This window comes from Heliangelus exortis, chromosome 7 (genome assembly GCF_036169615.1).
Source record: "Heliangelus exortis chromosome 7, bHelExo1.hap1, whole genome shotgun sequence".
NCBI lineage: Eukaryota > Metazoa > Chordata > Aves > Apodiformes > Trochilidae > Heliangelus > Heliangelus exortis.
Window position 1 is genome coordinate 5,407,583 of NC_092428.1, and position 26,024 is coordinate 5,433,606.

Here is a 26,024-nt window from a genome sequence, read left to right on the forward strand (position 1 = left end):
TTTTGGGCTGGGGTCCAAATGTTGCCTTCTACTGTAAGAATGTTATATAGGTTTTGTGTATTAATTAGCCAAAGTACACTAATGGAAAATGAAGGTGAAGGAGAGAAGGATCTGCAGCTAATGAAGCTGATGTATACTAGACTGATACAGTTGCCCTGCTGTCTCTTCAAGTCTCTGTCAACATTTCCATTACTAACTCCCTTTTTGGAGGATTTATAGGATGAGTGTTTAAAAATTGCTTGAGATGAAACTTGGCTTGACAGCCTAGCCTGTGGCCCAGAGTTTAGTAGGGAGGGGAGAGAACGTGTGTAGATAAATACGTGGCCGTGCACAGTTTCAAAACTTGCAGAAGCAATAATTGGGGAATTTTGAGGCAAGGAGGCAGAACCTGCCATGTAAGAGCAAGATGAAATCCCTTCTTTTGTCATCCCTGGAATAACCACCTTCCACTTGGAAAACGAGGGCTTTGGGAAATATTTGTATAGATGTCTTTTGTGTACTTTAACTCTTGAACGTCTGGTAGATTTGAGTCAGGCAGAACAAATGCAGCGTACTCTGTACATGTGAGTGGCTGGAGCTGGTTAGCAGCTGGTTTGAATAACTGTCTGTCTTCAGAAGCTCCCCCTCCTCGCCTCCAGTGCTCCTCGTGTATTAATCCAGAGCTGTTGTCCAGGACTGGTTTCCAGCCCACTCGTGATTTGTGTGTCCTCATCCAAAGGAGATGCTGGCACTTGGAGCCATTCAAACACAGGCTGATTGCATGTGGTAGCTTCACATGCAGGGCTGTCACAGCTGGCTGGCTGTGGAGCTTGCTGGGCTTGCCAGAGCTTGGAGGAATCGGGATGCCCTGATCTGGGACTCAAATCCGTCTTCCAAGAGATGAAGTCAGGTTACCCACAATGATGACCATGCCTTGTATTTTTTCATTTCTTTTCCTTTTTAATGGAATGATTACTTCTCTGCCATATGAAAGCCTAATGCTTCTTTGGCTCAAAGCAATGCAGTCAGTTGCTGGCCAGTGATTTAGTGTGATGTCCAAAAGGATAGCATGTGGAAATGAACTGGATAGTGTGAATAGAAATTGCTATCTCCTGGGTACTGACTGTATCACTTGCAAAACTACTAGAGGTCAAAATGCTCATCTGCCCCATTTTGAAGCTATAGTTATGACTCAATATATTGACTTCTTAAACTGTCTGGGCTAGTGGACAGGCATCCTCCCCTCCAAGCCTGAGTGCTCCTCACGGTCAATAATGGGTGTTACTGCTATCAGAACAAGCCTGGTTATTGTGGCAAATTATATTCTTATCCATGATATCCTGTCCTGGAAAATGGCTTATGGACCCAAGGGAATTGGGCTGTTAAATAATGCAAGAAGTGTCTAAATTACAAATTACAATTCCTTTGTTTTCTTCTCAGGTGGCCTCTCCACAGGTAGCATCATATTGTATTGAACTGTGTGGTATGTGGTGTTGCAAATGGAGAGTGGCAGAGTTTGAATTTAATTACTGGATATGTAAATTCAACTCTTCCAAGGAAACGTACTTGATGGATTACAGTTCTTAGGCTCATATTCTGATGCCTAGCAGCCAGATTTCCTATTGTCCATATAAACAAGGAAGGAAATCTGAAGCCCTGAACTCCATGCTACAAACATGTCCTTTATATTGACTTAGGTACAATACTTATACAGATTGGCATTTAACAAAAAAACAACAAGAACAAAAAAAAAAAAACCAAACAAAAAACCCAGCCACCAGTTGGTGATGGAGAGAGCATCATTTGCTTTGAATGCTTGTGTAAACTGTTCTGGTGGGCAATTCATGTTTCAGTTGTTCCAAGAGCAGGACTCCAACCATACACACTACCTCTCTTCTAAGTTAGGGATATCCCAGGAATTACTTCAATCCTACAGTTCTTGTATTTTCAGCTAAAACTGAGGCTATAAATGGCATATAATGAAATTCTTCCTTATTGTTTGAATTGTGTCTGTCTAGTCAAGCATGCCTAGAAGGCATGGTTCCAACCTCTAAGAACATGGGGATACTCTTTATAAAGAAAATAAGATTATTGAACTTTGCAAATGTGTGGCAATTCAATTGGCTGCATGGTCATATTGACTTTGGTGTTGTGAAACTGTATTTGTGATTGCATAAATGAGACTTGTTCTGATGCAGACAGGCAAAGGTGATGGAAGGTACCATGGATGTCACTTACAGCACAGACACTGCTGTCAATGAAAGGAAGGAAGAGTGGCTTGATAGCTTGTCAGCTGTGTGGCTGAGAAATCCTGTCAGACTGGACACTATGCAATGGGTGTGCTGCTGTGTCTCAAATCCCTTATGTATATATGTGCATATAGCATATCATTTAACTGTACTTAGGGGAAACAATGTATGTATGATTGTATATACTGGATAGTATGTATGGCTGTGATTTTAAAGGCCTCGGCTGAACAGGGTTGCATGTTGATGTCTACAGATGCTTAAATGTTGTGGAGTTTCTTCTTGTTTCCTCGGAGTGGGTTAAACTGTAACTTGGTTCTGTTGCATGTCTTGATAGGGAGGAAGCACCTGAGCTGCACTGGTCAGTTGGCCCTATACCATACTGCTCCCCTAGGGCCTGAGCTAGAGTTAGCATCTCTGATATTTGCCTCCAAAGTGTGTGCCCCACTGGAAAAAAGTAAGCTCTGCTTTCAAAGGCCACTGTGTAGGACAGAGGTAGAAGAGGGAAGAAAATTGTTGTTTGATTTGTTGAAATCTTATCTGGTTATCATCAAGGTACATTGTGTTCATCTTGACTAGCAGTGTGTTGCATTTACTTTGTAGCATTATTGAGTGTTACTTTTCCATATCAGAGGTGGAATTTAAGGCATCTTACAGTCAGACATGCAAACCCATTTGGTGTTGTCTTATATACTTAGTTTTCTCTTTCACTAAAAATTAATTGCATAAGGTTGTCCTCATTATGGAAGTTAAAAGTTATGACTTGGACATCACTTCAAGTGGCAACTTCTGTTCAGTATTATGACTTAAAGGCAAGGTCAGTGTAGCATATGTGGTGACTGATTTCTGAACCCTTTCATCTCAGTTGTGGAGCCCATGGGTCACTGTAATTTGACTGTTGCTGCAATTGGCATGGAAACAAATCTTGATAGACTGAAAGAAATCTGTAGGATTGATATACTTCAGAACAACCTATTTAGTAATGTACAAGCTCTCAAACTTTGATACTTGGTTTTTACAGCACATACCTGTATTGGCTCAATGAAAATTGTCCTTCAGAACTTCAAATTCTGGTTATATGAGTAGAAGGCCCACAGTATGTCTGTATCTGTTGTATATTTTTATCTTTCTTTTTTTTCCTCTGCTGTGGAGGAAAATATGCATGAAGCAATGGCCACAAATGCATCAGGAGGGAGAACAGAGGTTTAGTCTCTCCAGATGGTGTCTGGGAACAGGCTGTAGTTACAAGGGTTGTGTTCCTTGCTAGAAGTGACTGTGATTTGTTTAAATGCACTGTGTAACCAACATGAACCTTCCAACACTATCTAAACATCTTTGAGCTGTTTCAAAATAACAATGTGAATAGTTGACTCCAGTCTTTTCTGTCAAGTACATAGTCTTCCTTTAAATCTTAACCAAAAAAAGCCTTGTGGAATTATTTGAAAGTATTTCTATCGCAGCAATGAAATGTTGTAACTTTAAAGCAGGAATTGACACAGATTTCTTTAAGGTAGAAGGGGGAGGGACTGGGCCAGAGCAGCTTCCCCTCTGCCAAGTTTTGCATGGATGTGGCTTGAAACGGTCAAGCTATAAACTGTGGTGGCAGTGTTTACAATGGAAAACCTGACAGATGGTGAAGTATAAGCACACTCCTGAGCACCTCTGCAGCTGCTGTGCTCGCAGGCAGGACAGGGATTCTTCCCTCTCAGCCCCTGGGAGCCAGGTCAGTGGTGGAGGCATCGTAGGATGGTGTTTTCAGCTGGGCTGAGCAGGAACAAAGTAATTTCCTTTGCAATTACATAACTGCAGGCCAATTTCCATTATTATATTACAGGCAATACGTAAAACAAAGCTATTGTGGCTAGTGTAACTTTACTGGGACCAAAAGGAATCTCTGGGAAGGAAGGGAGATTGCTTCTCTGTCATTGTCTGGGATGTGGCACATGGCACTGAGCTGTCCCTGTAAGGAAGGTGTCTCAGTGTCCTGGCTCAGGGCTCTTGGGACTTACTGGTTGTCCACAGTTTTGGGAGATGAATGTGTGCCTGGCAATGTGCTCTGGGTCACCATTTGTTTTCATTACTGCTGCTCACAGGCATGATTTTGGAGAGAGTCATAGAGAGGCCACAGCTCTTTTGTGACTTTGACTCCTGGGGATACAGTGGCTTTTCTGTTGTGAACTCCATCCTCTTAGATTGTGGGCTTTTTGAGATTGACTTCGTAGTGGGAAACATAGTACATTTTGTTTGAAGGTGTTGCTTTCTGAGGCTAAGTAGCTGGTTTTTCTTGTTACCAAATCTGGCCAAGTTTATTTTCTTGATGAATTACTGTATCTTGGCTAGAGGGATGCCATTAAAGTGGCTGAGAAAGAAACAGAGAAGATGGAGGCTTTGCATTTCTGGGGCGTATCTTTCATCTCTACATCCCCTCTGTCATACCTGCTTCTGCAAGCAGCATTGATTATTTTTGGTCCCTTCTCTTTAGTGTGGTGGGAAGTTTTGTTTTGAATTCTGTGAAGACAGCTGCTCTTCTCTTACATCTTTTTTTCTGAAGCTTTAACCCTTTGTCTAGGATGTCATCTTCATGATTCCTGCTTTTTACACAGGGGGAGAATGGCACTGTGGGCACTGCTACTGAATGTCTCTGAGCATTAGTGCTATCAGCTTGCAAAAGCTGGACAAACCCCAGTGTGGTTCTGTTTTATTCTAATAAGAGACATTTTAGCAGTTTCCTGAGCTTCAAATGTGAATGCAGCTTTATACCAAATTGCAAATGAATGTTTGCTTATGAAATGTCAATAGCTGTGCATCCATGGGTTGGGTGTGTTGCCAGAGACAATGTGCCTAATTGCCAGCACCATGCTTTATTTCAGGTGCCATTGTGCATGCTGGTTTTCCCTGGAAAGCTGCTCTTTTCCTTACAAAGCATTTTGAGAGAGCATGGTCCATCAGATGTGACTCAGAACTTGGTTTCTGTTTGTACATCCATCCCTGCCCTGCTGTTTGCTCTGAGAAAGCTGTCTTTGCATTTCTATTTCTTCTCAGCATAGCTGTGTGTTTGAATTCTGAACAATTAAGAGCCCATGGTCCTGATAAAAAAAAAAAAAAAAAGCAAATACGCCCTCGTGCAGTGGATGCTTCTCTTCATCAGTTTTTAAGCTGTGCTTGGCATCTGAGGAGGAGAAAAAAAAAAAAATGCTTATGTGGGTCAAGCACCTGTCCTCCAGCACTGGTGGCTTCATCCCAGAGGACAAATTTATGTGAGTGGCCACCACTAAACACCTGGGATAGCTCATGTATCCGCTTCTGTGTGCACCAGTGTTCATACCTTGACAAGCTGAGTTGAGTTCAGGGAAAGACCAGGCCAAACACCTTCTTAAAAACAAAGGTCTGTAGGCTCCAGAGCCCTATTCTGAACACAGTGCTGCCTTGCTGTGAGTCCTGCCATTCTGGCCCTGTCACCAGCCCTGAAGAAGAGGATATTTGATCCACTTATGAATCAGTTCCTGTCCTGACGCAGTTTTCTGCCCAGTGTGCATACTAAGACAGACAAACAGGCCATGTGAGGAGGCAGGGTGGGTGATTAGGAATTTTTGGCTAGGAGTTACTGGAAAGTTGTTTAATATGTTTCAAAACAGTGTTTGTAGGAGTTTTCCCTCCAAACAGGGACAATGCTGGCAAAGCAGAGATGCTTTTCTCCTTCAAATGCCTACAGCTCAGGGGATGGAGAAGGGCTTCTCTGTGCAGGCAAAGTTTCAGAGACATCTGTGGATGAGGGTAAAGATGCCCAATGGCATTTGCATGTCTCACTGCAGCAGTGTCTTTGCCTTCAGGCTTTTTGGAGGTAGTGATCAAAGCTGGTTGTTCTCTTGGTTTGTTTTGCAACAGTATAAGCAAACCATCCTGATGGTGTGTCTGGTTACAAAGAATGGTTTTTATTTTCAACTGTAGCTGTTTGAAATCTGGCATCTAAGGAGGAAGCCTGGGTGCCTTGTTTTAAAGTAGCCAATGGAAATGGGTCAATGGAGTATTGATAGGATGGACAGGACTCTCTGCTGGCTCCAGGGGAAGCCTTAGACAAACATAAAGCAGAGGGGTAAAACTGGATGTGATGACTTGCTCTTGCCAAGTTCTCAGTGGAGATCAGCTCCTTTCTGGGAATACAGTGCCCGACAGCAACCCTGTGAACACTGCAAACAGGCACTCCCTCTTCCAGTGTCCTGTTTGCAAAAGGTTGAATGGATGGAGAGAATTTATACTCGCACCAGAAACAGCTGGGTCAGCAGGAGATGAGGAGGGCCCCTGGGAGCCCAAGGGTGGGGTGACCCAGTGTAATGACTTTAGCAGCTGTACTAGGCTGGAAGCAGCCCTTGACAGTCTACCCTGACCTCTCTGGTGATTCTGTTTTGTAAGCTATTTTATGAACACTTTTTTCTTGCCCTTTCTCTAATCTGATTGTTTTTTTCAGTATGTGCCTCTGCAAGGGTAAGGAGGTGGCAGCTGCTTTCTTTTTCTGACTGTTCAACTTTCAGCAGACAAATTATGGCTGAAGCCCTCATTTGAGTTTCAAGATCAAAACCTCAGATTTACTGTGCCCAGAAGGAAGCATGCCACAACTTTTCTGAAGTGGTTACCTCTGAGGTGCAGTCCAAGGCTACTCTGTACATAGACTTGGCCAGTTTGAGACTGATGTTTCTAGACCTACTTGTTACTTGAGCATCATTACATCATCATCTCAGCTGAGGCTGGAAGGTTGATGCATAAAATGCTGGAATTATAAGTGTGTTGTGATATTCATGCTGCTATTTTGTGATGCCTAAATGGCTTTTCTCTTCCCCACTTAGTAACTTACCTGGCAAGTGATATTTGTTTCTTCTGTTTTTAGGAGCTTGGAAGGTAATTCTCTATTCTGGAACCAAAGCCAGTGTTGTTAGTGTTCTGGTATTGGTAACTGACCTTTGTCAGTGTGGAAAATGAGATTGTTCTCTATTGCCACACCTGAAATACCTGTTGATTTCTGACTCTGTAAAGGGATTGAGGTGGATGCCTGCTTTTCTGCTGGGAACATTTGTTCCAGTCCTGTGAAAAGGAGAGGTTGTCCTTTAATTTGTACTGTGACATTTCTCTCTCTTCTGGAAAACCCTTTTGCATTTCAGACATCTTTGCTTGGTTTTCCTTTGCCCAGCTTTGAACTGCAGTACGTACTTGCTCTGACTTCTTGGTGACAAGCTCATTATGAATACTTGAAATATGGCTGGCTGGTAACACTCTGCTCTTTTCAATGCCTAATTATGCTGAAGCTTTCCTGGGACACCTCCAGACTGCTCTGGAGTTCTGCTAGTAGAGGTGTTTTGGTGAGATAGAGAAGTTGTTTTGTAGCTTGTATTATTTGTATCCTGTTTGAGTTAGGAGCAGCTGGATGCCAGGCTATAGTGACCTTCAGTGCATTCATAAAGCCCTGGTGAAGTTGAACTAGTAGTGCTTTTCCTGAAGATCCACCATGGGAATTTTCACTGTAGTAAGAACTGAGTGACTATTTTCTAAGCATTGCTGCTGCTTTTCATTTTCCTATAGAGGGAAGAGAATGATTAACAAGTAATAGGGACACAAGAGGTGTCATATTCCTTTAAAACACTCTCCTCCTTAATACAGTACCTATCAGATCCTCTCCATATAGTGTTTGCTTTTAAATTGTTAAAAATAATCACCTCTGCAGAGACACAATAAAACTAAGCTTCCAGTTTGATATCATCCCACTAGAGCATATTTTCTCAAATGCTTTAGGCTGTAGTTATGCAGCGTTGGGTTTCTTCTTTTTTTGGTGTTGGTTTTTTTTTTTCAGTCAAGACATCTGAAATCCAACCATTTTGACTTTTTACATTCATTTGCCTTTTCTTTAACTGATGTCATGTCTGTGTGGGATAACTCTTCACCACTACCAAATTTCTCTAAGCTAGGGTGAAGGCTTACTGCTGTGAATAGGAAGGTTCCAGATATGTTAAATACCCATCTCCAGGACTGGGTTTTCTCCATGTGCTGTCCTCGAAGCATCTCACAGCAGTAAGCAGGTTCCCCTTTAAACTTCCCTCCACTTGGCTTTATGTGGAACAAAATACTATCCATTTAGTTCTACAGTTCTCTGATTTCTCAGGAAATGGGAATGGGAGCCCAGAGAGAAGAACTCCCCTGCCTTGCAAGACCAGTGAAGCAAGCTCACTTGCTGAGGAAGAGCCACTATACAGGCAGGATGGAAAGAGGTGCCACAAGGTTGACAGATCAGCTTGTGTGGAGACTTTAGTCTCCAAGCCACAAGAAGTGTGTTTCAGAGGGGGGGCAAAGTCAGTATCAGCCCTTGCCAAGATTGACTGTTTCTTACCCATAGCTGTTCTGACTTCCCATATCCAAGGGGCTGAGATCCTTAAGACCCTCTATAGGAACAGGAGACAAGGCCTGTCTGGACTTCATATTTAGTAGCTGTGTGCATGAAATCTGTGCCAGGACTTCTGAGACTGCCCTGCTAGTCTGGCCACTGGGTAAAGGGTGGGATGTGACCATGGAAACCATGGCCTCGAAGACTTAGTTGTCTCTAAAGGCAATTTAGCCTTGGAGGAACAGGGTGTATCAATAAATACAGAGAAGGCAAGACATCAAGCAAAATGCTAAGTTTGCCATACAACACAGTCCAGGTACTAATGAATAGTAGACTTTCTACCAGGCCTCTGAAAACTTCAATTCTGATATTTCCAGCTGCCTTCAAGTTACCTCCTCTCTCCCTTCTCATCCAAACCTGCTGTGCTGAGATTTTTATACTCAGGCAGATAGTTAAATTCTCTGTTTCCACTGCATACCCTGCTTGGAGCCCAGGATGGCAGGCTGAAAAGGAAAGAATTTTACATAGCATTGCTGATTGGAGCCTTCACTCATTACCTCCTCTGTTTATGCAGTTACTGCCAGTTTTGGGACCCTGAAACCTGCCCCAAGAAAATGTTTCCAAGGAAAATCTGCTTTTCATATTAGAATACATAAACTTTCTAATGATTTGGTTTCCTATATCGGCCAAATAGGTCACCAGCTCAGCACTGCTGCAAGACACTACCTGAGTCCAAGAAGATAGAAGGGTATTACTGAGGCCTTCCAGTGAGTTCTGTAGGTACCTTGTGGGCTATATTCCAGTGGATGTGACTCTTTTTTTAAAACAAAAAACAAAAAAACAAAAAAACCCACCCAAACAATAAAACCAAACATTCCCTCCCCCAGTAAACAAAACAACTGGCCACTTCATTCATAGGTTTTTGATATAACAAATTTTCTTTTAAGAAAGCATGTCACTGAAATGGCTTTAAATAAGTTTGAAAATGCTAAACTTAATGCATAGTGACTGATGTCTTCTGCTCTTTGTTCTACTTAATCAAGAAAGTAATTGTACACAAAGGCTTTGACTCTTGTGGTGACTTTCAGGCCCATTTTTCAAAGTAAGCAGAAAGACTGATGGTGCATTTTGTTGTGTCAGATGAGGACAAGATTAATAAAGAATGGAAGAGATTTTTTTCCCCAAGCTGCACAGCAAATAAGCAGTTCTAATAATACTTTGGCAGTAAAATGGAAGCTGTAATCATTAGCAGATCTGTTTCAGTAACAACCAGCAACGTAACTCCCTACTTTTGGTTTTCATGTTAAAAAGAGTTTTGTTTCTCCACAAACCAATTTCTTGTCCCCTTTTAGATTAAAAAAAACCTATAGAAGTAATTGTCTTGCTTAGGAGTTTCATAATAAAATCAGATTTAGGGGATGGCTTGACGGAGGGGTCCACACTTTGGGCTGGGACATCAGAGTTTCCAGCATTCTTGAAGTAGACTTTAATTATTTTTGTGGTAGAAAGATGTTGGCTCACAGCTGGATTAACTGAAGCAGTTCTGGAAAACACAGTGGATGAGATGGGCTCTCTTGGATCTCAGTTTTACTGGCTGGATTCTCTGTACTATTTTTATTGGCCAGTTTGATTTTTTTGTATCTTGAAACTATGTGACTTCATCTGAACGTTTCACATGCAATGGGACATCACTTTATTTCAAATAAAACTGGACTGCAGTTATATTGGCAATGTAGTTAAACTTCAACCTGGTGATAATGCCAAGTATTTCCCAGACTTCACTTGAGTCCATATCTCCCATTTGTCCCTGCAATATGAACACGTGCTGGCAAGCCTGTTGCTTTGAGAAGTTGTTTTAACTCTGTTCGCAGAACCACCTCCTGCTGATCTTTTCCTCTCTCCCATCACACACACACCCTTTCTGGTAAGCATGCTGGTGGGATGGGCTCTAATGCAAGCTTATCTTCCAGCAGCTGGAGGGCAAGGGCAATGCTGGGTGTGCTCATGCTGCAGACCTAGCTTTGCTTTGCTCCTATATTAACACAGCTGCCATATGTATGCTTAGGAATCCCAGACTGGTTTGATACTTAGATAAAAGATAAAATAATTTGTTGCTCTTTCATGATTAGCAGCAGCTTCACTAGCTAGACTAAAGCTGGCAGCCACGTGTCTGCACTGTCAGAGTAACACCCCAGGATTCATGATTTGATGTCTAGGTCTCAAGACACTGTGACTTTAAATGGTGACCATATAGTCAGGTGAAATGTATCCTTAAAGGATAATAGCTCTTTGGAAATCTAGGTGACTGCATACAAAACCTGGCAATTGGAATAACAAATTTCAGAGTGATAAAATTGAAATGCAGTTAAGGAAGCCCTGAACACCATCCCTACTCAAACATGATGGAAGTAATGGGATGGCTGCAGGGTAGGGATGTAGGGATGGCTCCATACAGTGGTAACCCTAGGATTAGAAGAGCAGCATTTAGCATTAAATCTGAATCATTGGCTTGAAGATTGGTAAGCTTATAAATAGTACTTTAATCTCCCACATGGGCTTTTGTAGCATTTGGATGTTATTGGAGGCCTCCCAGCATGAGGAAAACTGAGCTGTTTGGAGAGACTTGACCCGTTTGTCTTAACTGATGCGTAATGTGAACCTAGGAAGATCCCATCACTGACCATTTGAAACCCCAGGGCAAATTTATTCAGTAACCTAGAAACGACTTAAAAGAATCTACATTTCTGGATGTGGGCAGGGTGAAGACTGCATGAACTGATTAATGGGAGAGAGGGTGAACCTTGTTTGTTTTTCTGAAAACAGGATCAGGAATCTGAGAGACAGTTTCTTTAAGGTTTTGTTCCTAATACTTGCTAAAATTCCTAACTGTTACCAAGAAGGAAATGCTCTGGAAATAAGAAGAACCAAAATTACGGGATGGCTGTATGTTCAGGGTGAGTGTGCAAATTATTCTCTTGCATCAAGTAGACATTCTGTGACCAAAATGTCCTTGAATAAAAGTAGAATGACCAGAAGTGGGATGCTATTTTCATCAGAAGGCAAATGGGATGTCTGAGCACTGTAGAAAATGCCTCTTTTGCTCCTCCTGAGCACAGCAAGCAGAACTGGTTCCTGTACTAGCTACAAGTTCAATTACACATTTGGTCATTCCATACATCTCTGTTGTATTTTTGGAGCAAACTGTATATTTCCTGGGCTGTTAGCCTGTTGGTTTTAAAATAAGTGAGCCTCTGGGCATTGTTGTGTGAGCCTTTCCACTCAACTGAGAACTGGGAAGGTAAACATCTCTTGCAGAAGTATCCAGGTTTGAGAGCTGATCACATGAAAGGGTGTTGCTTTCATTCCCTACACCACCCCAGAATCTCCCTTGCAAACAATCCTAAATAGAAACCACTGTCTGCAGAATGCACACATGGAAAATCAGGGACTGAATGGTTCTGGGGATGGCTTACAAGATGCTTGCTGAACACTGGTTTAAATTTGGAGCAGGCTACTAAGAATTGCTGCATTTAAAGGAAAATGCTGGTGGTTTCAGGGAAGCCTTCATTACAGATGAGATGTAGCCACCCTCTGCAATGCTATGACAGATGCCACGGTGTTGAGGTTTCCTTGCATGGTGTGTTGGAGTTGCACAAGAGCCTCTTTTCCAGTCATTATGTGCAGAAACAGCAGTGGCTGAGTGCCTGGGTGTGCACTTGCCCTTGGCAAATGTGTCTTGGGGACAAAGCACCGACAGGAATAGAAACAGTGACTGAGACAAACTCATCTGTGTCTTAGCAAAGGCTGCAAGCTGCCAGGTGAGCTACTCTGGCTTCTGTAAAATAACAATGCCAGGTCCCTTCTACATCAAGAGCACCATCTGCTTCACCTGAAGCTTGCCTAATACAGTAATTCTGCATATCCCCCAATCACGTAAGCCTTCTATTTCTTCTTTGCCTCTTTAAGCAGACTCCTGAGTGGGCTGTCTGACTGGCCTCAGTTAAATTTGGTAGAAACTTAATTGTGCACAGGATGGAAGGCCTGGAAAAAGGGTAACTGTGTGCAGGTGAGGTTAGTGACTTCCTTCCTGGGTATTATTTATTCTGCAGTGTTCCTTGTTCTTTTCCACTGATCTCTAACTTCTGTGGAGAATCCCATGTGATTAATGCTTTTTCATCTTTTGTGATAGCTAAACACTCTACTAATTTTTGTCTGTCAGGAGCACATTTTGATCTAAGGAAATGTAACACAGAATGTTTCTCAGTTTAAGGAAATCAAAATCCTGTGTTTCCGTGGAACTGAAATTTTACCTCAACCTTTTCTGTAGCTGTCTGAGCTGTGCCTTTATCATGTCTTGGTGGATAGACTAGAACTGCACAAATTAGGTAAGACTCTGGAGTCAGACCATCCGTTGGTACTTCATGGTTTTCTTGCAGTGAGTTGGCAAGAATGAGCCTCAATTGCTGTAGGTGAACCTGACCTAGATTGGTAAAAGCAGCCATCGCTTAAGAAAGCAAATTTCACAGTTGTGGTCAGCCCTGATCAACTGGATCCATGCCAGAGGTCAGAACTGCTTATCTTTGACTCCTGAAGCTGAACAGTAACTCCCCCTTGGAGAAAGTGGAGTTATAAAGGCTAATTCCTGAAGACAACAAAGTTTCAGTTAATGCTTACCCATGGCCAACTCACACTTCAAACAGACAACTTCTACAGGTGGCATAGCAAATGACCAGAGGAAGAGTGGCAGAAAACAGTGAAGTTTACAACGTGAAGTAAATTGTCTGCTTTTACTTCAGTAATATATGTACTGCTAGAATTTTTTCTGTAATCTCAGCAATATCCAATTTGTAATAAGTCCTTTGCATGTTTTTGGGGAATAGGGAGAGAGAATCTGTTATGAGCAAGCCATTGTTTTCTTCCTTCTGAGATTTAAATGTGGGATAAAAAAAAAATATATAGGAGTGATTCATCCCACAGGTGTACTGTTAATCCCATGAAGTTTATATGAGCAGTGTGTGGCCAGCATCCTTGAAAATACTCTAGGTGAATTTGTTACCTCTGGTGCTTTTTGGCCTGAAAGGCAAAGGAACATTAATTAAACTGTGTTCCTTCTTGACATCTGCTACTCTAATGTATCCCTGTCATGCACCCCTTTCTCTAGTTACTTAGTTTCTCTAGTACTTTTTGCCTCCTGTGCTCTGTGGTGTCTGTGCTAACCTCTAGCATGGAGAAGGAAAATGAGCTTGCATAACTCATCATGTTTTCCACCACTTCTCTCTACTTTTTGCTGCTTTACATTCAGAGATGTCAACACTCAGGCGGTGATTGACTGGACTTGTACAGTTTTGACAGTGAATGGGTGTGAATAAGGGCTTTGCTCAAGTCAGCAAACAGCTCCTGATCCATCCTAGTTCTTATAACTTGATACCCAACCAGGCTTGATATTTATGTGCACCATCCCATCAGCTTTTTGTTTAGCTGGGTAATCTTCCCTGAAGTGACAGAGCTGTGCCTCCTGTCACATGCTCCTGACAGGATTTTGCATTGCCATGGCATGTGGAGCTCCAAGCCCTGCAGGTCAAAACCAGTGGGCACACAGTTGGACCTAGATCTGTTCACTGACAGCTCATGAAATTCATAAAGCAGCAGTAGCCAGGAAGCTCTGGAGTGTGTAGGAGGCAAACTGCTGTTACACAGCCATCCTGTTTTGTTTCTCCCCTATCTGGGGCTGGAGAACTTGGAAGTGGATGCTGGCAGAAGCAAAGCCTTCTCACAAGACTCTTACTCTCTGCTTGGAGAACTAAAGTCACGTTGGGAAGTCTAAATTCATAGTGGAATTTGATGTCTATTTCAAGAGTCCAGGAACCATGGTAGCAGTACATTTTAAAATTAAAAATGTAAGGTGTTGACTAGTCAGGAACTATTGAGACATTAGTGGAATCTTTTGAGCAAGTGCTTTCCATTTATATTTGCATGTTTGTCTGTCCTCTTCTATTTCAAAGCCAGCAGTATCTTGTAGGTGGAATTTTGCCTGAAAGTGTTCAGAAATTAGTGTTGGAGGCTGGCAGAGAAGAGAATTAAGAAGCAGAGGACTTTATGGTGTGATCAAGTAGGAGCTGAAGACCTGGCAGCAGTGCCATTCTGTTCCAGACTGGTTTCTAAATAGGTGGCAGAGATTCTGGAAAATCCAAGTGCAGTTTCTCATGGAAATAAGAAGGGTTGGAGTCAAATGGGAGCTTAGTGCCTAGCCTCTCTTCATAAAAGTGGACTTTTCAGGATTTTAACTTGTCACTAAGTTATCTTTCCCCAAAACCACATCTCTGCAGCAGAAGATCCTTGGTGGGCAGCAGAGGTAGGAATATGATTTGTATTAGTGTTTGCTCCAGTTATTCTGCATTGCATTTAGCAGTACATTTTGCTGATGATTCTCACTCTTTTATTAGTTTTCTATAGCATTCAGAAGAAAAAGCTGTAAATGTCGTATGGCTCCTGAGCTACACTTCAACAGCTACACATGGGTTCAAGATGAGAAATTACGTTTCTAATCCAGACTTTCCCAAAATAGGAGGAATATGGGTTGTGTTCTGTCTAATGTTTTTGTTTTGGATAGAAGGCTTTTGTTTAAAGTCAGTCTTGGAAGAGGAGAAAGCTGTTAGATGCCACAGGATCCCAAATGCTCTTTGTACAGTGGCTACAGCCAAAGGCACAGGAGTGTTGGGTTACTGCTGAATTAGTGAGTGACTTCTTAATCATTTGACAGTACCATCAGGATTTCCTGGCAAAAAAATTGAGAGTAAGCAAAACCTTGTGTGTCATAATAGGAATGTGCAGTAACAAAAATCTTTTCTAAGGTGCATGCCGATACCAAATATTAACTCGTGGCTGTCTTCCTGTTTCCAGCTTCCATATTCCTACTGAAAACCTGACTTTCCCCTGGAGTTTTAGGAATACAGCCATCCTCTTTCCCATCAACTCTTTCTCCCTTCTGCTGCTTGCAGGAGTTCTACTACTTTAGCCCACATTAATCTGCCTTAACATCATCGTGGATTTTGTGCCCTCCTGTGGAATATGACAACAGACTTGCTGATGTCCTTAGTCTTGTCTTCTTGACTGAATAGGCTGGTGGATGTTTGGGCAGGAGCACTACTCATACAGACTGGGTCTCACTGCAGTGAAGGGACGTAGCCCCTTGTCCCTGAGGCTGAGTGATCTGAAGTGTCTTCTCATGGAGGGAAGCTTACTGTGAAGTGGCTTCTTTTACTGTGGCATGTATCCAAGTCATCATGGAAAATCTGTGCATTTCTACTGATGGCTTTGGCATGCTGAGGGTGAAATTCTTGGAGCTCAGGATCTTCCTTTTCCTCCCTCTCCTCTTCAAAGCCTGCAAAACTTTAAAAAAAAAAAAATCCAAAAAACCAACCAAAACAAGACAAACAAACAACAACAAAAAATTTAAAAAAACAGAACAAAACCAAACAGAACTGGAAGTGGGATAGGCATTATTCCTGGCTTCTTTCCTGTAACTAGGATATACAGTATTCTGAAAACAAAACAGAGCCATTTCCCCCACCCATCCCATATCATATTTCTGTAAGTCTCAAAAACCTGAATGTAACAGCTTCTGGCTGAAACGTCCTTTGTAAGACAAGCTGAACTAAAGCTATTCATCCACAATGCCCTTTCCAAAGCTCCCCAGAAAAGGCTGAGTAGCTGTGTGCTGGTAGGCCTCCTCACAGCTCCTCCCTGCCTTTAAACCCAGGGAATGAAGGGGCAGTGCCTCTGCTGGATGCTCTGCTCACACCAAGTATTGCTCAGGCACCAACCTTCCATCTCCAGCTTTGCTTTTGCAAAGCCCTGGTTATGCTGTTGGACTACAAAGCCAGAGAAGAATCAAGATCCTGATGGAAAGCTTCTTGGGAAACGAAAACTACTCCTGCACATCTGTCCTCCTTTGGAAAAGGTATTACGTGCTGAAGTTATGAAATATTGTTGAAAGGGAAAGTGCTCTCTGCTGTCCAAAGATCCAAGAGCATCTAAGTGAACATACACGGGTCAGCAGTGAATCGCGGGGTTTGAAGGGCCAAATATCATATTCTCCAACTATGCAGAGAACATGAGTACAACTTTGCCAAAGGCAGTAAGTTGATACCTACTGGCTAGGAGTTGATATCAATGCCCAGCCTCATCTAATTTCATAGTGATGGGAAAACCAAAGATTTGCTCAGACTCAGTGTGACTGGCCTCACAGAATGAAGTGGCACGTGATGTTAAGTACAGCACATGTCTTTCTGTAGCCCAGGTTTCTGTGCACTTCCAATTAATTCATTACTGTAGATGTTTTGTACCCATTTGGGATCCACTTTTGCTCATATTTAAAATTTGATTATATTGTTAAAGCACTCAAAACATCAGGGTTTTTGGGGAGGGTTGTTGTACTGACTAGCCTAGCTTTGATGTATTTGCCAAACATCTGTGTGCTTTCTATATATTTTCCCCTTGCCTTCAGAAAAAGTATGGTTGTGTTTATTTGTGGATTAAATACTTTGCTAGGAATGGTTGTAAATCTAAAGAGCTGAAAATTTTCAAGTGAACTCATAGACAATAGTCACAGAGAATAAGAAATTGCGGTCTGGAAAAAATAAAATTTTTCAGAATGTAGAGGGGTTTTTTGTTTGTTTTGGTTGGGTTTTTTCTTTGTTTTGTTGGAATTTTTCTAGTGTGTGGTTGATTTTTTTTGTTTGTGTGTTTTTCTGGCATGGGGAGATCTAGAAGTTGGAAATCCAGCAAAGCTTCTGATTTGGAAACTTGAAACCACTGCAAAGTGTGAATATTGTGTGGAGACTAGCACAAGGAGGACTGCAAGGTGCTGGAGTTCTTGTTGGCCCAGACTGTGCTGGTAGACAAGTCTGTTCTTTTCCTTAATGTGTCTCAAAGAACCTCTGATTTACGTGAGCAGTGACATTGCTAGTACTTGCTAATACTAAACTGGACATTGCTGTTTTATAGTTGAACATTTTACTGCTAAATCCATGAAGAAACCCAAAAGAGAGCCTGCTACACCTGGTTTGGTTTTGGCCATTAACCTCTGATTCAATCTAATTTTTCATTATTTTCTCAGTGGCTAAAATAAAGTAGCTAAAAGAGTGCTGATACCTAATGAAATCAATAATAAGGAAACTCCATATTCTAGTGTTTTTATTTTCTAATTAGCTGATACCATCATTGTAATGGTGGTTTCTAATATTTGTGTTCCACTTTAAAAAAAAAAACAATTAAATGAAATTTAAAACAAAATAAAAAAAAAAGAGAAATGTGACTATTTGTGGCCCTGTGTCTTTGGACAGATTGATTTTTGGATGCACAGTATGATTGAAGTATTGGACTTTGAGTCAGGAGCTTGCCTTGGACATCCAGTTGCAGCTGTAGATCTGAGTAGGCTTCTCAAGGAGCTTGTGACACTGGTGACCAAGCACTGCCTTTGCTTGCAGCAGGCTTACTGCAAATCCAACCTCTTATTGAGCATTTCATTGTGTTTCAGAGTAACCATGCTTCTGGCTTGCTTTCCACACTGGCATTTAGATAATTTGAGTTAGCGTAACAACCTTTCAGGGGTTGTTTCACAAATCTCATTCCCAAGGATCTCCATTTGCCAGCTTGGGGAGCTGCTGGAAGTGCCATATCAGTGCTCCAGAGATGAGCATCACCGGTGCCTGCAGCAGTGCTCAACAGCATTGGCTCAGCCAAGGAATGTGCCCTTAATATAGCCAGGGTGCCCCAGATGTATTTTGTGTGCCGGGATGAAGCAGAGCAGTCTAATCTTCCACAAGTCTCTCCAGCTACGCGTGTGTTTGGCTTGGACACAGTTATCCCTGCTCTCAGCTGAAGTGTGTGTTGGCAACAGGGAATCGTTGTCACAGAGTAATTCTGAGCACAGAGGAGTCAAACCAAAGTTCATTTTGTTCTTTTTCTTCAAACTTACAGCTTGCTTGAGCGGGCAGGGGGTGCGTCAGCCACTTTTCCTTTTTGATGGTTTTTGTTGATCAGTCATAACTCATCTCTGTCATAAGAAGTCTTTTGCTATATCTGAATGATATGTCATGTTCCTGAGATTTCTGGCTCTGGTTAAAGACAGGCATCTTTCTTGAAAGTAGGATTTATCTATTGGTCAAATGGTATAGCTACAGGCATAGAAACAGTGCTCGTGGGTCACACTTTAATCACTCTTCCGCATATTTATTTGTGTTCTAAAAATAAATAAAAATCACTGAAGCACTGTTTTAGCAATGCTTCTCAGAAGCTAAGGACCAAAAATAGCATGTCTAAAGAAAAGCAACAAAGCTGTTGAAGGGTGTAGAGCCCAAGTTCCATGAAGACTAGCTGAGGGAACTGGGGTTGTTTAGTCTGGAGAAGAGAAGGCTGAGGGGAGACCTCATCGTTCTCTACAACTCCCTGAAAGGATGTTGTAGTGAGGTGTTCAAAAAAACATGTGGATATAGCACTTGAGGACATGGTTTAGTTGGCTGGCTGTTTTGGGTTGACAGTTGGACTTGTTGATCTTAGAGGTCCTTTCCAACCTTAATGATTCTGGTTCTATTAAGATGCAGTGCAAATTAACTGCAGCTATGAGATGTATAACCTTAGTGATGCCAGTTGTGCTTGAAGGCAGAGCTGTTGGTACCCTCTATTGAGTTATATTGCTGCTTGCTGACTTTGCAACTGAATAGGATTATCAGTATTTCATCAAAGGAGCGGTGGCTTTAACAGCAGATGAGAATTTCCCTGAACTCTGAACCTGAAACTAGTTCCTAACCTTAGCCAAATGTTGGGGTATGTAAGTAGGATGTATTTTAAAATTCTTAATATATTTGGGCGGGAAGTGGGTTTTGTAACTTTTTCATCATGAAGGCTTCATAGTGTGATTTTTTTTATTATTATTATTATTTTTTAATTTTTTTTATTTTTCGATTTATTTTTTTTTCCTTAGACACCTGTGCCCCTTGCACACCCCGTTTTTCTTTAAGAAAATGCAACATTTTTACTTCTTAGTATTGAAACCTTTGTTGCTAATTTCTAGGACCTCATCTGGTGAAACAGCTTTGCTCAGGATTTGAAAACTGAGCTATGAAGAAATAAGCATCCAAAGGCCTGAGACATACTTGGAAGGAAAAAGAAAGTGAGGCTGGACGTGACAGAGCAAAACTTTGATGGGTGGCTTAATGGCAGAGTGGTACAGGCATGGCCCTCAACAAAGGAACCAGTGGCTCCTTGTAGATGAGGTTTTTGTTTCTTAAAGGTGTTGCTCACTCCTTGGCTCTGCTCCTCACCTGAGCAAAGTGCTTAAGCTTCCTCTTGACTATAACATGTGGTTTGAGGGCACTTCACTGTTTTCCTGCTCAATATCTTTTACTCAATAGGAGACTACAGCCCACTCATATAATCCAATTCAAAAAAGTCTCATGTTTTTAAAAGTATTTAAATGGTAGACCGAACCTATGTACAATAGTAAAATCAAGGAGGAAATGTTATGAAAGATGAGGAACTCCATTATTTTGTGTTCATGGGGAAGCAGTGCTGGCAAGCACCAGGGCCAGCTGTGGGCATAAGACAGGCCAGAAATGAAGAGATACCAAGCTTCTGCTTGAAGATGGATTGGAAAATTCAAAAAACAAACCCAAAATCAAACTAGACAAGTGTCTCAGGATTGAATCTTTCCACCATCCTGTTACCTAAATCTTCAGCAAGCATCTTGGGAAAGAAGTTAGACGTCTGTATGATAATTTCTCAGATATTGGTGGCCAGTGACTGGTGTAGCCTCAGTACTGCAGCTTCAGCTATGGAAAAAAGCCATGTTCCACAGAATAAATAGTCTGGTAAAGGTTATTAGGCACAGCTTTGAACCAGATGATGTAGTATTAACAGCCTGTGAGATGTAAGAGGGCACACCAGATGTTGAATGCCTTTTGAATCTTCATTTTCTTTCAGCTTCAAGCTTGGACTAGCAAGTAGTGGCAAAGTTTAGAGGTGAATGTGCTGGCAGATGACCAACAAATCTAATCTGTTGTAGGACAGAGAAGTTTAAGCCCTCGGTGCTAAAACTAAATAAAGCTGACTTCCAAATTGTATTAAAACCATTTTCTTTTCTTGTTTGGCATCTGGATGAACTCGTTCATTAGCACGGCAGGCTGTGCAAACGTTACTTTTAGAAAGAAAATGGAGATGTTAATACTGTATAATTAATACTAACTAATGATTAACATGAACTACTGAAAGTATAGTGTGTGGCCATTCCCAAAATAAGCACATCAAAAAGCTTGTTTTGTGTTCCCAGACCATATTATATGTCTTGGTACAAGGCAACCCCACTGACTTATATTAGCAACTGATGACAAATAGGTCAGTTGAAGAAAGCATGATCTCCATAAAAACAGCTTGTAAGCATAAAAGGGCTGTACTGTATCTTATCATGGGTCTGAGGAACATCAGGAGGCAGTTTTGGACCTTTAGAATGTGTAAATTACTAGCCAGAAGATTGACCAAGAAAGTAATCAGGGAACTGATGTTTCCTTGGAGGTGTCTCCCATCACACTTAATGTTGATAGTCTCTGTCAGAAGAGTATTTGGAAGCAGTGGTTGTCCTTCCCCAAAATGCATGCTCTTAGTTGCTTTCTGCAGGCTGCATTGCATAATGAGCTGGAATCTGAGAATCTGGTATGTGTGTTGAAGAGCCTGTCCTAACAAGGGAGCAGGGTAGATCTTGCTGAAATGGGATGAGAAACTTACTTCCTCAGTAGGGATTTAACAGCTACAGGAGTATATACTTTTCTTTCTACCCAGGTTGGGTTCTTTCTCCTCCATAATCCTTGCCTGCAGCCCTTGGGAAGGAAGTATGCTGACGAAACTTCAATTCATTTGTCATCCTACAATGTGCTAGCAGTCCAGCTGGTGTTACTGGAGGTGCACTGTTGCATAATACTTCACATAACTATTGCAGTGAACTCCAGTTTACCCTTCCAAATGTGCACACATAGTCACTAAATGGAATGTTTTGGAATAAATTTTCAGGCCAGATAAGTTTTTGTTAAACAATAGCATTTCAACAGTGTAATTAGCATGTCAGCCATCCAAAGACTTATTTACTATGCAGGGTGTTTTACATAGCAAGAGCCATGTTTCTGTGATCTCTGTCTTTTATGGCAGTGCCTAAGGCCCAGATGAGATCAGGGTCCTGTTGTGCTAGACAGGCTAGGGCCTTGTCCCCAGAGAATGGAAGCCTACATAAGGGACAGACAAAGGAAACCTTGTTCAAATTTGAGTGGTAGAGGAGGGGAAGGGAAGTAACCAAGACTTGGAAATTGGGGAGGAAAAAGCTTCCCCATGAAAAGAACTGGTCTGGCTCTCAGTCCTCTTACAGAGGACTCCCCAAAGCTAGTGCAGCTCCCCAACAGCAGGACCATCCTCTTTCTCAGCTTCCAGTGAACATGCAGCCTCTGTTCTCTGTCACTGACCTTTCCCAAAATAAGAAGGAGAAATCAATATATACTTGGAGAAGGAGGAAAAAAAACAGAAGAAAAAAAATAATGATGGAATGGTTTGATTTGGAAGGGATCTTGAAGATCATCTACTTCCAATCACCTGCCATGGGCAGGGACACCTACCACTAGACTGGGTTGCTCTCAAACACCATCCAACCTGGTCTTGAACAGTTCAGGGATAAGGTATCCACAACCTCCCTGGGCAACTGGTTCCAGTGTCTCACCACCCTCACACTAAAGAATGTCTTCCTAATGTCTACCTTCTGCCAGCTTAATATCGTTACCCCTTGTCCTGTCACTACACAGGCTTTTAAAGAGTCCCTCCTCAGCTTTCCTTTAGGTCCCTGTAAGTTATTGGATGGCTTCTATGAGGTCTCCTCAGCCTGTCCTCATAGGAGAGGTGATCCAGAACTCTGATCATCTTTGTAGCCCTCCTCCAGACTTGCTCCAAGAGCCCCACGTCCTTCTTGTGTTGGGAGCTCCAGAACAGGACACAGTACTCCAGGTGGGGTCTCTCAAGAGTGCTGTAGAGGGGCAGAATCACATTGCTGCCTCATGCTAAGCTCATCAACCAGCACATCCAAGCCCTTCTTCTTAGCTGTTCTCAATCCATTCTTCTCCCAGCTTGTGTTTGTGCTTGGGATTGCCCTGACCCAGTGCAGTCAATCTGCCAAGACAGACCCTGAAAAATTCAGGTTTGCAAAATACCAGAACTCAAAGTTTTCTATGATGTCAGCATCAGAATGACTAGGGAATAACAGCTGTCTGTGCAAAGAAAGGAGAACATGTATGGAAAGGATAGCACTTGAAGGTCATTACAGGTGCTCCAGCATGTCCTTTTGGCAGCCTGGTACTGGGGAAAGAGAAGGATTTAATCTTGTGTGCACTCAGGGTAAGCTTAAGTGACTATCTATTGAAAAGAAAACACTGTGCCTCTTTATCATCTGTCTAACAGGTTTAGATAATCCCTTACTGTGCTGCTTGTTTATTTTAAATGGTGCTGTATCATGTAGTGTGTGTGTAACGATAGGTCTACAGATCTCAGATTTTTGCCCAAGGACAGCATTACTCTTGCCCTTGTTTCATGGTTGATTTATTCCTAATGGAAAGGAATAAGCCTCATAATGATATATTTGTCTTGTCTCAGCTCTGTGAAATCCATGGAGATTGGCAGCTCTCTGTATCTCACATCATTAATTTGCCTCGCCAACCTTTATTTAGCATCAGCAGATGAGCCTCGCTGGTGATTGCCGGCAGATCTGTGCTTAGCACCTGCTCTGGCTTTGTTTAACTAAGCTTGAGGAGAGAGAAAGAAGAGTAAGGAAATTAAAATGTTTAAATATTGGGACTTTGACTTATTGCACACAGAATGGTGCCTTCCTGGAGGCAGACTGGCAACTGGCAGCTGGCAACCCAGCCTTTGTCTATGGTCTTAATAGGTCTTAATGTTGCTATTGATGTTCCTATAATGCAAGATCTACTCAGTGAGATATTTCTAGTCTCTTGTGGCAGAGCAGTTAGTTCTCTGCTCTAAATCTTGGCTGCCTTTCCAGTCCGTCTGGAACACCAAAGTGTAAATAGCAGTCTTTAAAGTCAACATGCCAGGTGAGACAAACAAACAAGTTGCAAGGAAAGTACATGCTTAGTACTGTACAGCAAAAACCCCACAAAGATGCTCGAGGAAAGTGTATCGTCACCTTATCAAGACACTAAGACAGAATGAGTAGAAACAAATGCTTAGTTACCTGGCTATATGCATAGTGTTTTCTGCAACGTGAGAGGAGGGTTTTTTTGCTCTGAGGGGAGTGGAGAAATTGGTATCCTAGCAGAGGTTTTTGCCTCAGTAGCTTTCTTGTATTCACCTTCTCTTATGCTGCTGATGCACCTTTTTGTTAGAGATGATGGAATTGGATATCCCATTAAGTCCTGATTACTCTTTTGAAGCCTATGTGAATGAGTTCAGTTTCCCCCTTCCTGAAGGTGAATGTCCCCTTACTTTCCACCTGCATGGGCTATTCTCACTGTCTCATTCTCCATGATGAATAAAGGTAAAAGGCAGATCTTTTTCTCTGCTTTTTTTTTTTTTTTTTTTTTTTTTTTCTCTCAGTTTTTCATAATCTGCTCAAAAAAACAGTGATTCAGTTTCCTACTGAATAGTAACAAGGCTCTAAGTTTCTAATGTTAGAGAAGCCTTGAAAGCCCTTCAGAAAATACTGAATTGCATTTCAAGTCTCTTCTGGGGAGTGTCAGTGATGCTGCTTGCCCATGTATGTTGTTGTTCCATACAATGTAGTTCATTAACTGGCAACTGGCTAATGTACTGGCTGCTCTTGTAGCCTGCTATTCATCACTCTGGTACTCATTTCTGAAGCTGTCATGTCCTGCAGCCCTGTGCAGGTAGATCTGTGAGGCTCAGCTCTTAGGGACACTGGAGAAATGCAGCTTGACTGGAGCTCAGGAGAGCAGTGAAGTGATGTTGGACAGAGAGCAGAGTATTCGGTTTGGCTTCCATCAGTATTTGTGGTACCATACCATCTGGGCTACAATCTTGCCAGATCTAGCTAATAAATAGAGCTGGACAGAAGTTGTATTTGGACAGCAGAGCTTCAAGGAACAGCCAGGGTATAGAAATGGCAAAATGGGAGATGGTTATCTGAGCACTGCAGAGCACTGCACTGCACAGAGCGCTGTGCAGGCACCAGCAAACTGAGGTGTCTCCATTCCTTTAGCAGGAGTGTTGTGGTTTGGAGTGATCCCATAGAAGTTGCTAGTAAAAAGCAGCCTCTTAATCTCATGACTCAGCTGTGCTCAGACTGAATTAATAGCATTGTTTGGTTGCTTTATCCCCTGATTTCTGCCAGTTATAATATAACTTGTTTCTTGCTTCAAGCTCTTGTCTCATGTTGGCTTGTTCTGTCCTGAGGTAACCAAAGTCTGCCTCAGAGGTGGCAGATGTATTTTTGGCTGAAATATGAGATTTCTGTATGATTTTTTACTCTAGTACCTGTAGTATTGTTTGGTATTCTGCAGAGATTGTTCCTAGTCCAGAGTTTCTTTAGAATTTTAGAATCTTTCTGGTTGTAAAAGACCCTTGGGATCATCTAGTCCAACCATCATCCCTACTCTACAAAGTTCTCCCCTAAATCATATTGTCCAACAGCACTTCTAAACCTTAAACACATCCAGGGATGGTGACTCAACCACCTCCCTGGGCAGCCTATTCCAGTGCCTGACCGCTCTTTCTGTGAAAATTTTTTTCCTAATGTCCGGTCTAAACCTATCCTGCTGCAGCTTTTCCTGATTCTGTGTGGCTTTGAGGATTTCCCAGTGAGCAACTGACACAGTGTTCTCTACAGACTTCAGAATAAGAAATTAGAACAAAAGTGACTTTTGTCAATCTGTGCAGGAAATAAATATTGGCTATTCTCTGCTGCCTGGGAAGGCTGTTTCCTATCAGCTGGAGCTGGGGGTCTGTAACTTTTTTAAAGCACTAGGAAGTAATTTGTAATCTTTGGACAAGATTACTGTGAGGCCCATTTGAAAGCTTATTCATGTTTTCCTAAAGAGAGCTTGGATACAAAATGTGTTTGCTTTAAGATTAAGTCCTGTGAATGTAAAGGAAATTACTTGTGAGCTTGACTGTTGCACCCTGTTGGCTGACCACAGAAAATACACAACCCCACAACTAGTAATGACTAATAGTCTCTGGCTCCTGGGGCCAAGTTCCCCATGCCCCATGGGGCAGAAAGCCATCTGTTTGCATGCTTTTACTGTAACCATTTGTCCCTGGCTCTGGAAAATATTCTGCAAGAACTGGCTGTGCTGGCATAGTCTTTCTAAAGGTGATGGGTGACTTGTCTGCTGCCATGGGCTGGGTTTGCTCACCTGATTCTGGATATT

At 42.0% G+C, this 26,024-nt stretch overlaps 1 protein-coding gene across 7 annotated transcripts in view; it reads left to right on the forward strand.

Annotated features, from left to right (window-relative positions):
* SH3PXD2A (SH3 and PX domains 2A) overlaps window positions 1-26,024 on the forward strand; it is a 261,178-nt gene that overhangs the window by 187,761 nt on the left and 47,393 nt on the right. The window lies entirely within an intron of this gene.